The sequence below is a fragment of the Desmodus rotundus genome, chromosome 3 (genome assembly GCF_022682495.2).
Source record: "Desmodus rotundus isolate HL8 chromosome 3, HLdesRot8A.1, whole genome shotgun sequence".
Taxonomy (NCBI): domain Eukaryota; kingdom Metazoa; phylum Chordata; class Mammalia; order Chiroptera; family Phyllostomidae; genus Desmodus; species Desmodus rotundus.
In genome coordinates, this window is record NC_071389.1 from 145,872,152 (window position 1) to 145,883,792 (window position 11,641).

The window sequence follows — 11,641 nt, forward strand, 5'->3', positions numbered from 1 at the left end:
AAATATAAGCCAGGTAATATAAAAAAGTAGGTACATGTCTAGAATAAGCTTGGCATTTACAGGAAGATGCACTGACTGGACATTGGGAAATGAGCTGTTTAAATTTCAGGTTACTTACCACTATTAAACTGCTCCCTGAAGGAAAAAAGCCATACCTAAAATTCCCAACTTTTGATGTGAATTTTGTAAAAATCAGTTTTTACTTTATGAGTTATCACATAAGACACTGAATTGCTTAAATAATGTTTCCCTTTCGCTGGGATCACTCCATTGCCTGCTCACTTAGATTGGTTTAAGCGCACTCCCCGCAAGCCACCGCCCAGCTCAGATTTTTCCACCACACTCCCCCAAATGCACTCCTAAGTACTTGTGGTTCCAATGACAGGGCACATTGTAGCCCCCCTGAGCTCTCACTTTGGGTACAGCTACAAAGTACCCAGTGCCAGATGAGGACGTCCAGCGCCCACTGCTTTCTTCTGACCAGTCTTTTTTTCATCACTCTAATCATTGTCCGCGATGTTATTATGCCTCTGATTCATTTCTTATTACATCCAGGAAGAGAGGAGGAGACGAAATATTATTAGCTTTTCTACTAGACCAAACCACTCTCACTCAACTCAGCCCACGCAGTACTACTTCTGAAGAAATGGAGGCAAACACTTATAGAGAAGCTGCTCTTCATTTCCTCTCGTGTGGTGCGTGGTGTAATATCCTTGGCCTGGACCGCAAAATGTCCTTGCGAGCCCTGCCAGGAAATTGTCCCCTGGTCAAAACCACCCTTTCCAAACCAGCCTGCGATCGTTTTCAGGGAAGTAACGGAGAAAAGCGGGTGGAGACAGCAGCTGCGGAAGAGCATCTGCTGAAGGACTGCAGTTGGCACCTGGACCGCCGCCGCCTCCCACGCCACCTGCCTGGCCTGGCGCCCCCAGCGTGGCGCAACAGACTAGGAAACCCGGTGTGAGCTGCGGACACAGGCCCTCTGAAAGCCACACTCCCCTTCTGCCGGGGCGCATACCTTGCCAGCACACACCTTTCCATCCGCCTCCCCACCCACCCTACTACCTGCGGACCAAAAAAGAAGGAAGACGACCTCCCCAGTACTTCGTCCCCTCCCAGCCTCTCCGAGCCCCGCTAGTCTGCTAAAGGACAAGACACTCCCCACGCACCCTCTGATCACCAGCGCCACCCTCGCCCCCACCTCGTGCGGCCACCAGGCCACCAGATTCTCCCCGGCCCAGGGCGGGATGCTAGTGAGAAGTGCATTGGGGACACTCCGGTCGGGAACTAGCCCGGAGAGACTCATTGGCCAAGGAGCATGAGAAACACCGCGCCAAAAGAGTCTCCGTGCAAAAAGCCCAGAACGTGAGCACCTCCAGACCGGAAAGCACGCGGGCACGCGTTGCGCCCCCCCGACCGGCGGGGCCCCCTGGGACCTCCTCCCAGAAGCGAGCGGGGAGCCAGAGGAGCCCCCCACCGCCCCGGCGCCACCGCCGGCGCGCAGGATGACGCTAGCTTTCCTCCGGAGGCAGCTTTGAGAGTTTTGGGGGGGTTTTAGTTTTTTGTCTATATAAGGGCTCACTGACAAACTGCGTTCGGCGCGCTGGTCACAGGAGTGCTAGTAATTTTTACACCTGCGTGCGTGTGGTCCCGGGGCTGCAGGGTGCAGACGCACACTCGCCTTCCTCTCCGAGGGCGCCTCCCCTTCTCTTCCTCCTCCCACCCTCCAGCGAGTCCCTTACCTGGTCTCTGGCACCGGGTGGGCCGCGCAGCCTTCCGTTCCCTCCTAGCCGTAGCCGATTTGCCTCGCTGCCACCGGGTGAATGGAATTATTTATTTATTTATGTCCCCTGACGTGTCCTCTCCGGCCACAGCCAGAAGTGGAGGAAGAGGAGGAGGCGGCGAGGAGGGGAGGGGAGGCGCAGCTGCTGAGCGCTCCAGTGGGTGCTGGGGAGCGCGCCCTGGGAGGGGAAGGGGAGGATGTGGTGGTGGAGAACCCAGGCTTTGCTGGAACCCAGCGGTCCGGGGTGGGGTAGGGGGAGCCTCCACCCTGTGACTCAAGGAGGAATGAGCATGCTCGGGTGACTCCACTTCAGGTTTTAGTTTTGACCAAGCAAGAAAGCCACAAGTCTGGTAAAGAGAAAAGTTATCCAAGATTGGTAGGCACACGCTTTATTCGAAGTACTTTGGCACTTAACCTAGGAGCCAGGCATGCAGTAGCTCCATGTAGAGACCCCAGGGAGTTATGCAACCTAAAAAAGCCTGCAGCAGAGGAGCCTGGCAGAGTGCGGGACGACCGGAAGATTCTCTTTGTGAGCTTGGAGGACAAATGTTGGATTATTTTTCAATTGAGGTCTTTTGGAGGGAGCCATCGAGTGGGGATGACAGTGGTGGAGATTCGGCGCACCAACCAGATCACTCTAAAGGAAAAATAAAATAAAATAAAATTTCACCGTGGGAGGACGAGCTTAGAAAATAGTACAAGAACTTGAAAATAGATAAGAATAGAAAGTCATTTGTAAATAATCCCTTTCATTTCTAGTTTCTCAAAACATTTAATTCTTTAAAGTAGGGATTGGTTATGGACAATGAACAGTGCTAGGGATGATGCTAACCCCAGAGCCATTGGTTTGGCCTCTTCTGCCTTTCTCTCTCCCTCCCTCTCTCTCCCTTGTCTAGAGCATATTTCTTGGGGAAATTAGAAACACAAAGGGCTAGAAATGAACACTTAGGTTGGTTTCTTTTAGTGTCTTGAAGGTTGAATTACTACTTAGAGAAAAGAAACTGTCCAGAAGAATAAACACAGGCTTGGATTTGAGAATTCATATTGCAGTTTTTCTGTCAATTTAACTGACCCCACACCCCATTCCTGCCTCTAAAAAGTGAAAAAGATAAAATGTTACATTAATCTAGATAATGTAACTTCCTAAACAAGGTTTTCTTGTTTATTTTAGAACATAAATCATTTATAACAAACCCAGATAAGTTACCTAAACTAGAGCCCAAAAGACAAAGAACCAAAATGGTAATAATAGTGAAAAAGTACACTTACTTAAGTGAGTGGAGGTTCAGACTGAGTCACCCCAAGTTGTGCATCTGTGGTATACAAATTGTTCTGAGCTAAAGACAACTTTAGCCAGAGACTCCAGAGAAACTTCTGCCTCTAACTTCACCTACTAGAATATGAATTAAGGCCTTTTCCCACGTGATTATCAAAGATAGCCTCTTTTGACCTGGCTTTAGGGCAGAGTAAATTTCTATTTCTTAAACCTCTGCGGTTCTTATCAGCCTGCAATGACCCTTTGAAGCCCCCAAGTTACATTATCTTCTCCCTAGCTCAGGTGTCTTCTATACCTGGGCCTGCTTTTATATCTCTGAACCTCTTGTGTGTGTGTGGGGGGGGGGGTTCTGATTCATATATATGTGGGGTCCCCTACATGTGTATGTATCAAATTTAGTTATTTTCTTTTGCTAATCTGTGTCATGTCTCTTTGATTGTTATAACAGCCAGAAGAGCCATGAGGGTAGAGGAACGTTTCTTCCTCCACACAAGTGCTTATCACTGTCAGACACTGTTCTATGTACTTATAGTATTTTTCAGACTATAAGACGCACCAGACCGTAAGTCTCACCTAGGTTTTCCAGGAGGAAAATAGGAGAAAAAAACCCACTCCTCTACTGCCCCCACCCCAGCAAGCCAGGTGAGCTACATTTGGACTGCAAGATGCACCCCCATTTTCCTCCCAAATTTGGAGGAAAAGGTGCATCTTATAGTCCAAAAAATATGGTGTATGGATTATCTTAATACAATAACCACATTAGGTTATTCACTTTTACAAATTTGAAGACAAATTAAGTCACTTGGCAAAATTCACGTTGCCTTACTTCTGCCATAGCAAGCTGGGACAAAATTTGAATTTCAGTGTCTGAAGCCACAAAGTAGAAAAAATATCCACCTTTTATTGTTATCATGAGATTTAAGTGAGATGATGTATGTGAAGAGAAATGTAGGTAATATGAGATAAATAAATGGTGGATATTATTAGTAACCTCAAAAGGTTTGGAAGACAGTTTCACAGAGAGGGATAGTTTGGAAACTAAGGAACTGAGGTAGAAAACTCTAGAAAAGATTTTAGATTTTTTAAAGCTAAAATGTGCAAATTGACAACTGTGTAAGATATAGGCACTTAACAATGTTGGAATGTCTAGCAGCGACAATAAACATTTCATTTTCATGACAAAAGAAGATTAGGTTTTTAAAAAATTAAGATTCACATTTCAAGGTCAATTTCTTGTAAGTTTGCTAATGACATTTTTCCTGCTCATTCATTACCTTTATTTCAAAGAAGAGAAGAAGGAAGAAAGACCCTGTATTTTCTGAAGTTTGAGCCACTTCTCCCTTTCCCATTTCTTTGGTTATTTTTTGTCCTGTATTTTTTACAACTTCATCGTCCTTGGCCTATTTAATTCATTGCCAAACTCTTAAACATCACTATCTATAGCATTATATCATAAATGTAGCATGCTTTCTTTTTAAGTCTTGTTTTCCAACAGTTAAAACTCTGGATCCAATTTTCCTACTGCCCCAGTGGTAGTATTTGGGGATTCATTGATGAATCCCCTTGTTGCTATGACTAAGCATGCTATGTATTTGGTCGGATTAGAAAAGAATCTGAAAGGAGAATTAGATGACAGACAATAAAGCCGGTCAATTTATCCTAACACTATAGTCTTAATATTGTTCAAATATTGAGGAAAATATGTATGATTTAGGGAAAAAGCAAGCTATGTGATCGGAATTTGAAATGCTTTTGATAAAATGTTTGCCTTGATTTCTTTTTATAAGGTGAAATAACAATAAGAGAAACAAAGTACAGCTATATACTCAATATTTAAAAAACCCCACAAATAAGCAAGCCAGGGAATACATACCTAACAAAAACTAATTAAGCACAAACACCTTACGCTATATAACCGCAGCCTCATATTCAAGGTTTTCTGACACTTCCTTTCTCAGCCATGCCGTACCTTCTCATATTCTTCTCTGTTCTCATTTCCTACCATTTTCTCCACATCAAACCTGCCTAAACTATTTTTTTCCCCTTAAGGCCCAGCAAATATGTGATTGCATCTGTAGCATTTCAAGGATTCTTTCAGTAAGAATGAATTCTATCTTCCTCTGTGCTCTTTCCCATAGGATATTTTGCATGCTTCTATTTGGTCCATTTTCTTTCTGCTGCACAGTATGGCTATGATTTTCTTGTGTGTCTCCCGAATCTATTAGGTTGTTGGAGGGTAGAGATGATATTTTATTCATCTCTGTAATCTTCCAGCATTCGGCACAAATCCTTGCAGACTGAAGGAAATTAATACCGTCTGCCAAATGAAGGGAAGAGATGATAGTGTTCCATTAGGCAAGAGATTTGTGGGAGAGGCTGTTGGTGCTCCCAGTATCCATGATCTGCCTGACACTGTCTTTCTCTGCTTCTCTTAGTTGTTTTGAGGCCATCTGACTAGTTTTAACTAATGGAGTATGAATGAAGTGATGTAGGAGTTCAGAACAAGGCCCCCCAACATGTACTTCTGTGGTATACAGACTGCTTGAGCTAAAGGCAATTCTAGTCACAGGCTCAGGAGACACTTCTGCTGCCCCACCCTTAACAGCCCAGAAAAATTTGAATTACAGACCTGGCCTATAAGAGATTACCCACATTAACATTTTTGACCCACCTATATGGCGAGGCAAACTTTTACTCTCCAAACATCTGTTTTTCTTATTACCTGCAAAGGCCCTTTGATACCCCCAAGGTGCGTTACCTCATCCCTAGCGCAGACTGTCTTACGTACTTCAATCCCCCCTTGTACCTCTGACCCTCTTGTGCATGTAGGATCTCAGGCTTTCGCATGTTACATTTGAGGTTCCCATGCATATGCTTGTATTAGATTTGATTATTTTCTCTTGCTCATCTGTCTCATGTGTATTTGATTATGAGACCAGCCAGAAGAATCTTGAGGGTAGAGGAAAGTTTGTTCCTCCCCCACAGGGGCATGTCATGTCTTGGTAATGGGAATTAAGAGCCAGTATGCTTCCTTATTTCTTGCCTTTCCCGGCTCTAATAGCTTCGTGTTTTCAGATGGAGTAGCTACAAAATGGAGCTACTGAAGGATTTTTAAAAAGCTGCTTGACTTGCACTAGACTGTGTGTGCGCCAGAAACAATTGCCGTGTTTAGCCACTGAGATGCAGGCTTTATTCGTCATGAGAACATGACCTAGCTTATCCTGACCAATACAAGATCTCACTTAATAAGATGATAAATCATAACGGCATAAAGGCCCAAACACTGAGCTTATGAAAATGCTGTAATGTGTGCTAAAAATATATTCTAACCCAAAATTGATATATAATGGTCTTTTCATAGAGAAACTGTGAGAGCCAAGTTGCTGTGCGTGTGTGACTGTGTGAACACTACACAATAGATTCATTTTAACTGAAGACAAAAGACCCAATGTCCCGATCTTCCCCTGGCCTGCGTGAGAAAGCACATGCGCTTGCCTTCAGCGGCAGCACACTGCGTCCGAGGTTGGAGCCGACTAGCCGCTGTGAATATGACGGATCTGACCTGGTTTCACAGACAGGACAAAATATGAAAGATATCTTTCCATGGCTCCTAAATTTATATGTTAAGTATATCCATATAGGCTACTTTGAAAAATCTTACCTGGAAGTATGGGGGTTCTGAATCATTTACCCCAAGATGTGCCTCTGTAGAATTCAGTTTGTTTTAAACTAAAGTCAGCTTTACCCACGGAGTCGAGAAGATGTTCTGTCCCTCTCTTAACTACTTAGAAGAACTTGAACAGGAGCCTTGCGCATAATAAGAGGTTATCAGAGAAACACTGTTTTTACCTACTTATAGGACAGGACAAACTTCTATTCACTGAACATCTGCTCTTCTTATCATCTTGCAATGACACTTTGAAGCCCCCAAGGCCACTTACCTTACTCCTAGCTCAGGATGTCTTATATACCCATGTTCCCTTTTTGTCTCTGAATCTCTCATGCATATGGAGTTTCTACATGTATGTATGTATTACATTTGGCTATTCTTGCTTGTTAATCTGTCTCATGTCCACTTGATTATTAGATCAGCCAGAAAAACCTTGAAGGTTAAAAAAATAAGTTTACCCCTCCCCTTCACAGTTTCCACTGCAAGCAGGACAACTCGCTGGCTGGAATCCCACACTTACCCACAATGCTACTCCAGATGAGGAGATCCTGGAACATCTGACTCAAGCCTGTGAATACAAGGATTTTTACCATGTCAGCATACACCCACTTCTTTGTCTGCAGGCTGTGGTGGAAGCCAGAATCTTTTCCCCTCTTCTAAATTTAGATTGAGAGCATTTGATTTCCTGTGTTTTGAAATAGCTGTTTAAGTGTAAACAGCAAAAATTTGCTGTAATAAATCACAAATTCCTAATTGGGCAGGTTGTGGGGAGTTGTAATGCCCCGGGCCTGTAACTTTTTTAGTGAAATGTTTTTAAGCCAACTCTGCCCATTCTCTTGTATCTAGGTTAACACACGTTTGAAATTTCAGAAGTAACACCCCTTGAAAGTGTTACTCAATCGAGCACATAATATTCTCAACTACCCAGTAATCTCATCTCTGCCTTGCTTTCTCCCACCCTCCTATAACGTCCTCAGTTCCCTCCTTAATTCTAAATGCATAAAAGATACTTCAAAACTGTTATTTTCCTGAGCACTTGAGATCTTCTTCCCCAGCATATGTCTTCAGTTTTGGCTCAAATAAACTCATAAAAATTCTCTACAGGCGTGGAGATTTAACAGCCACAAAAGATAGGGCCACCACCTTCCTTAGGCTGACTCTGGAAGCAAACCTCAGCTTGTGAGGGCTGCATCTGCTTGCATTCTTTTTAGGGGATGATTCTTGCATCCATAATATTGGTTTGTTGTTGCTATTAAGATTCTACTCACCCAGGCCAGACAAAGGATCCTTTTAATTGGAAAAACTTCTATATTTAAAACAAAGGAAAAAAAGAACTTTTTTAAAAGGGCTCTCATATTGTAAAAGCTAGTCATTAAGATTCCCATTAATATAATGGAAAGGTAGAAATTAAAACAAAAGTCAAAATGTACTAGGATCTTTCTACTTCCCTTAAGATATTGTAAAAATTAGGACATTGGAAATTCAATTGTCTTGCACTTAAGAAGAAAAATGAAAGAAAAAGATAGGCAATACAAACTTAAATACAAACCAGAATATTCTGTCTTAAGAACCATGCTTGCTAACTGTCAAGTTTAACTTTCCATAACACGGCTATAAAGGAATGGAGGTCAGATTCCATTTATGGCCAGGAGCCTGCAAAACCGCTGCCAGCTCTCAAGGAAAAGATGAAGTTACAATTGCTCTCATGAGAATCGTATAATGTAATAAGTAAATAAATAAATAAGGGTGGAGAGCTAAATAAAATGGACATTTTTTGATGGGGTTAAGCAAAAGTTAAGTACAACACCACCAAAAACTGAGTGGGGGGAAAAGGCTGAGTGGGCCTGCGGGTGAGGAAAACCTTTCTTCTACCCTCAGGGTTCTTTGGCTGCTCTAATGTTCAAATAGGCATGAGGCAGATTAACAGGAGAAAATAACCAAATTTAACCCATACATATGCACGGGAACCCCACATACATGAGAGAGTCAAGGGCCCCACATGCACAAGGGGTTCAGAGACAGAAGAATTACAGTATAGAAGATACTTTAAGTAAAAATGAGGTAACGCACCTTGGAGGCTTCAAGAGGTCATTGTAGGATGTTTAGTGAACAAGAGTTTGTCTTGCCCTCTAGACAGATTTAAAAAAAAAAAAAGATTTTCTCTAATAATCTCTTATTATGGACAAGCTCCTATTCAAGAACTTCTAGATAGGGAGGGACAGAAGATTCTCTTGTTTTTAGCTAAAGTTGCCTACAGCTCAGAAAAATCTGCGTATTACAGAGGGACATCTTGGGGTGTTCAGTTCTGAACCTCTGCAGCCAGTTTGACCACCTCTTTCCCTTCCAACATTAAAGAAATAATCACTGTGTTTCTAATTTGCATTTCTCTAATTGTTAGTGATGTTAAGTATCTTTTCATGTGTCTGTTGGCCACCTGTATGTCCTCTTTGGAGAAGTGTCTATTCAGGTCCTTGGCCTTTTTTTTTTAATTGTATTGTTTGTTATTTTGGTGTTTAGTTGTATAAGTTCTTCACAAATTTCAAATATTAACCTCTCATTACATGTGTTATTGGCAAACACGTTTGTCCATTGGTGGTTTGTCCAATCTTTTGGCGGCTCCTTTTGCTGTGCAAACTTTTTGGTTTGATGTAGTCCCACCTGCTTATTTTTGTTTGTTTGTTTTCCTTGCTTGAGGAGATATATGAGAAAAAATATTGCTACAAACAGTGGCCGAGATTTTACTGTCTGTGTTTTCTTCTAGTATTTTTATGGTTTCAAATCTTAAATTTAAGTCATGAATCCATTTTGAGTTTATTATTGTGCATAGTGTAAGAACGCAGTCTAGTTTTATTTTTTGCACATATCTCTCCAATTTTCTCAACACTGTCTATGGAATATACTTTACCCCATTATATATTCTTGCCTTTTTTGTCAAATGTTAAGTGACCATAAAGGATTGGATTTATTTCTGGGCTCTCTATTCTGGGCTCTCTATTCTTTCACTGATCTATATGTCTGTTGTTACGTCCATACGACGCTGTTTTGATTACTATGGCATTGTAGCATAGTTCCTTTAATTTCATTCTTTCTTTAGAAACCATTCAGGTTCTCTAGTGGTTCTATAAGGAATTTTAGAATATCTGCTCTAGTTCTTTGAAATATGCCATTGGTGTCTCAAAAGGAATTGTGTTGAATCTATACTTTGCTTTGGGTATATGGATATTTTATGATATTAATTCTTCCTATTCATGAACAGAGTTTATGTTTCCACTTATTTATGTCTTCTTCAATTTGTTTTTTAAAATGTCTTATACATTTCTGAGTATAGACCTTTAATATTTTTTGGTTAAATTTATTCCTAAGTATTTTTAATGCAATTGTAAATGAGATTGTTTTATTAGTTTCCCTTTCTGATAGTTCATTATTGGTGTATAAAAATGCAACCAATTTCTAAATATTTATTTTGTATTTTGCTACATGACTTAATTCATTTATCATCTCTAGTATTATTTTTTGTGGAATCTTTAGGGTTCTCTATACACAGTATCATGTCATCTGCAAATATTGACAGTTTTACATTTTTTTTCCAATTTGGATGCCTTTTCTTTTTTTCTTCTTGCCTGCTTTCTGTGGCTAAGACTTCCAGCAATGTGTTGAATAAGGGTGGCGAAAGTGAACATCCCTGTGTTGTTCCTGACTTTTAAGGAAACGCTTTTAGTTTTTGACCATTAGTATGATGTTGGCTGTCAGTTTGTCACATAAAACCTTTACATTGTTGAGATATTTTTTCACTGTTCCCACTATGCTGATTTGCTTTAAGTGGGTGCTGGATTTAATGAATTTTTTTGAAACCATTGATATGATCATGTGATTTTGGTCCTTTATTTGGTTTGTGTGGTGTAACAGGGTTATTGATTGGTGGATATTGCACCAACCTTGCATAGAATCTTAATTTATTCCAACAGAAATGCAGTTTGGATTCAACTGTTTCTGTACATTATCTTATCCACCTTACGGCAATAATTTTAAAATAAATGGTAGGAGGTCTCTATTAACGTCTGTGCATGTTTAAGTGTGTTGCGTGGTGTTTTCTACCTCTGAATGATGTGACTTTATAAAACAGAAACTCAGTTAAATTGGTTTACACAGACTTGTGCTTATATGATAGTTCTCGAAAATGTAAGAGAAATTAACCCAAATACTTTTCAGAATCATGTAATTAGGAAAATAATTTGATATTAAACTGGTTTTAGTTTGGTTTGCTTCAATAGTCATATCTTTATAGTAATTAGCATTAAATGACACTTACTGTTGACCTGGATTTATTAGTTAAATAAGTTCATGTTATTGCTGTTGCACAAGTTCATCAGCGAAAGCAACTTGGTATAATAAAATTTTTATAAGTAAGCTATACCTAAGTGTAGGAACAAGTAAATTAAATGAATGTAAGTAGAATACAAGTTCATTTTTAGGTGAACTCTTTAGTAATCATTATATTGTTACAAAATAATTACCTTTGTCTACTTGGTAACTTGAAACCTTAAAGTTGCTAAATAAATTAAATGATGGCCATTCATTGAATGTCTAGACCATTTCTAAATAAGATAAAATAACAAAACATGAATTACTGAACATCAGTTTATTTACTTTTTGCTTATTACAGCAAAACTAAAGATATTTGTGTTTATTAGTAAATATCTTGCATCACATTAAACAAATTTTGTTGCGAGGGTGGAGGGTTGAACAAAAAGAGAAAGAACTTGTGGACACGAACAATGGTGCTGTGCTTGCGAGGCGGAGGGGCGCCTGGAGTTGGAAAGGGGTGTCGGGGGAATGAATGGTGATGGAAAAAATGCAATACAAATGAACTATTGAAAATTTTTGTGTGATGTGATGGAATACATCAATTTTTAGA

At 40.6% G+C, this 11,641-nt stretch overlaps 1 protein-coding gene across 3 annotated transcripts in view; it reads right to left on the reverse strand.

Moving 5' to 3' along the window:
* The window catches only part of SLC16A7 (solute carrier family 16 member 7), a 143,575-nt gene extending 141,583 nt beyond the window's left edge, over positions 1–1,992 (reverse strand). For 2 of the 3 annotated variants that reach the window (XM_045184730.3, XM_024576303.4), the window contains exon 1: positions 1,740–1,988. The gene's annotated coding sequence lies outside the window, so the exon portion shown is untranslated. Of the gene's footprint in view, positions 1–1,739 lie in introns of all 3 variants that reach the window. The other variant, XM_045184732.3, reaches the window with a different exon arrangement.
* Positions 1,993–11,641: the final 9,649 nt, after the last annotated feature.